At 45.7% G+C, this 3,500-nt stretch overlaps 1 long non-coding RNA gene across 1 annotated transcript; it reads right to left on the bottom strand.

Annotated features, from left to right (window-relative positions):
- Nucleotides 1-2,085: 2,085 nt before the first annotated feature.
- Nucleotides 2,086-3,494, bottom strand: LOC106944058 (uncharacterized). Its single transcript, XR_001424094.1, has 2 exons — nt 2,850-3,494; nt 2,086-2,599 (listed from the first exon to the last, which is right to left on the bottom strand). It is a non-coding gene; the product is annotated as an uncharacterized LOC106944058 (long non-coding RNA).
- Nucleotides 3,495-3,500: the final 6 nt, after the last annotated feature.

The raw sequence follows: 3,500 nt of genomic DNA on the forward strand, positions 1-3,500 counted from the left end.
AAGTCAGCAAACCCCACATGCTACTGACAGCATTAAAGCTAAGTAGATCACAGCGATCATGCTAACGCCCTAAATGGGCTGGCACAGATGCGCCATCTTGAAAAAATACACGTATATTTAGGATATGATCCATATCGTCTTGGTAAGAAAGACTTGTCGTCCCAGGTAGCAGGTGATGATAACTCAACATTGAATTATAGTCAGAATGGTTGATTTTTGATTGCGGTTGACAACCAATGGTGGATCAATCATCCAGTTGCAGCCAAGCAACCAACGTTGGGCAGATTCATCGAATCAAAGTTGTTTTGAGGTTGAACTCTAATGACTGAAATGCCAACGTCTCATCCAGGGTTTTCCAGCAGGTCCTCCAGGCAGGCCCTGCAGGTTTTAGGCATTCTCCTAATTCAGCACATGACTTTCATTGATGGCTGATTAACAGGTTTTGCTGATTTGCAAACAGCATGCAGGTGAGTCTGACTTGAGGACCAGGGTTGGGAAAAACCGATAATCCATTCTGAATCAAAGTACGCTGTCTGCCCTCAGGTTCTGCTACTGAAAGGTTTACAATCTAAAAAGATTATTTTAATCAGCCGAACAGTCCAGGTTCTGATCTGAACAGAACCCGGGCGAACCGGCGGATGTTATTATGTTTACAGGAGGAATGACTAATATTGTACAGTTGGGGTTATTTTGTATTAGAAATTAAAAATGTGGAAAGTATGGTTCATAATGTAAAATTATCTGGTTGAGCTGATTAATATTTTCTCTCCATCTTTATGTCATTATAATAAACCAACCTTCATTGGAGCGCGAGAAGTTTTATTTCTTTAAAGCTGGAAGTGAAAAAAAATTTCAGTCCAAAAATGAAACCTTTACAGATTTTATCTCAAATTTAAGATGAAAACCTGGACAAAAAGTAGAAAGTTAGATAAAAATAGAGATAAACTTGAATATTTTAAATAGTTTTTGTCTAACCAAGAAGTTTGTCTTATTTTTCCGTCACATTTAAATAAAATTGTCTTGTAAATTATTATTCATATCCCTCAGGTTAATCAGATTAGAGGTATTAGTCAAAGCGTTCTGATAAGGCTGCCTCTTTTCCATCACCCTAATCTGCAGAGCAGGATGAGGAAACCAGCCCGTTTTATCTGCAGGTGAGTTTAGTTTGGCGTTGCCATGGCGATACCTGAAGCTGAAGTCAGAGAGCCTCCTCAGGTTTACGGTTTTCAGCAGCAAAACGCAGGAAGAGGAGGCAGAACATCTGGACCAGAACCGGACCAGAACACCAGCTTCTGTTTGCTCCGTTACGTTCAGGGAGGAGAAATTAGATTATTATACATACATGAATGCAAATCAAGATATACGTGTGTTTGCATCAAAAACACGTGTGAATCTGGTTCTGTTTTTTTGTGAATTATGTTTTAGCTTCGTAGGTTCTGCTCCGACATCGATCAGGGGAAACGGACCGGCCCGGTTCTGCTATAAATACTCCCAGACCGTCCTTCAGCAGTCCTCCTCCGCCTCTTCATCGTTGAGCAGCTATTTCTGTCCAGCGGTGTCGGGTTTGTCTGGTACCACAGAACCTGGCACCTTCTGGACCGGAGCCGCAAACTGAAGACCCTGGAGGAGGAGCGGTGAGGACGGGATGTGGTTCCTGCAGGTTCTGTTTGGTCAAATTCCTCAGATTTTAATTCATTTTTCTGCCATTTCTTTTCTAAAAAAATGGCAGAAAGTATTTTTCAGTTTTTTCTTTCAACCGTCCGGTCTGTGGATGACGAGGGCCAGGAGAATAAAACACGAATCCAGTATGAACAGAAGAAAGACGAATCTAACTCCAAACAGCTCCGATGAGACGAAGCTCCGACCGTCGGCTCGGTTAGTTTCATCAGCCGAGAAGCTAAAGCTCAACGTTCACCACGTTTTTATTCTGGAGCCCGACCCGGAGACCGTACTGAACTCAAAGTCCGAATAAAGAGAAGCTGTAAAGTACGCGAGTAGAACAAGATGGCTGCCCTGGTGATGACGTCACTATGGAAACCGAGTCTGGTACCGGAGGGTCCAAAAGGAGCAGACAGGGCCCGGATGTTTGGTTCAGGATTAATAATTTAATGAGGTTACAGATATGCTGCAGTTTCGCACCAACAGAACCAACATCCGGATCAGAACCAACCGATCAGTTGCTGCATTTTTGCTCTGAAACACTGAAAGATGTTCAACCAGTTACAGAACCAGAACCTGAAACTAGACTGGACCTGAACCAAGCTGCTTCTGATGCTGCAGCTCATCCATGAGTCGGCTCGGTTCTGGTTCTGAAGGGGAGAACGGTCCAGAGTCAGAGCTGCTACCACACACACAAACAAACTCCAGGACTCTTTCAAAATAAAAGCTCAACCTGCTAGTCTCCATTGAGCTGCCAGCTGATTGGCTGCAGACGCCTCCATGTTCGGCAGTAGGCGGAGCTCCGGTGGAGGGCTGTGTGTGTGTGTGTGTGTGTGAGAGTGTGTGTTAGGACGGCTTGCTGTAGTCCTCCACCCCGGTGATGGTGGCCTTGCAGAAGAAGCAATCCTTGTTGTTCATCAGATGCTGATTGATGCAGGCTCTGCACACAGAACACAGCAGAATTAGAACCAGAACCAGAGGAACCAGAACCAGAACCAGAGGAACCCAAAAAGGTTGAAAGTGAGGATATAATTAATGGTTATTGGCAGATTTAGTTCACACGACTATCGAGTCTAAAAAAGATCAAATCTAATTTTGACCTTTAGTTAAATCTACTAAATAATAATTCTGAATGGTTCTGAGTGGTTCTGGATGGTTCTGAGTGGTTCTGGGTGGTTCTGTGGACTCACTTGCAGGACTTGTGTGAGCAGGGCCTGAAGACGGCGGAGATGGAGTGGGCGTAGCAGATGGGGCAGAGATCTTCCTCGCTGGTCGGCTGAAACAGACAGAGGCAGAACTTTGAGTGACTCCAGAACCAGAACCGGACCGGATCCTGCTGCAGTCACATGACACCAGTAGGGTCCCTTTCTGTTAAAGGCGTTTTCCTCTCCTGTCGCCCCCTGCTGGTCCAGGGCTGAATGACTGACAGCTGGGATCAATAGGATTGATTGGTTGATCGATTGAAATGATCTCGAGGCGTTTTGAAACAGATCTATAGAAATAAACAGAAAAACAGAACAGTTCTGATTGATCCTGGTCCGGTTCAGTCCGGTTCTTCTGCTGGTGAAGTCTTCGCTCCTCAGGGCGGTTCTGATCCGTTATAAACTGGAGATCTGCTTCTTCCTGCCAGGACGACCAGAACCTCCTGGCTCGGTTCTGTGTGGAACAGAACCCTGAACCGGTTTCTGCTGGAGTCTCAGCGTGGTGCTGGTTCTGCTTGGTCCGGTTCTGCAGGAAGCTGCTTACAGCCTAAAGGTCATGGTAAGGTCACGGAGTGCTGCAGGAAGCGCAGCGTGGCGGAGCGGTGACCTTTACGTCAGACCCGGCGGGTTCCAGAGTCT

This window comes from Poecilia latipinna, unplaced genomic scaffold (assembly GCF_001443285.1).
Source record: "Poecilia latipinna isolate Pla-1442-1.1 unplaced genomic scaffold, P_latipinna-1.0 Scaffold6753, whole genome shotgun sequence".
Classification (NCBI taxonomy): domain Eukaryota; kingdom Metazoa; phylum Chordata; class Actinopteri; order Cyprinodontiformes; family Poeciliidae; genus Poecilia; species Poecilia latipinna.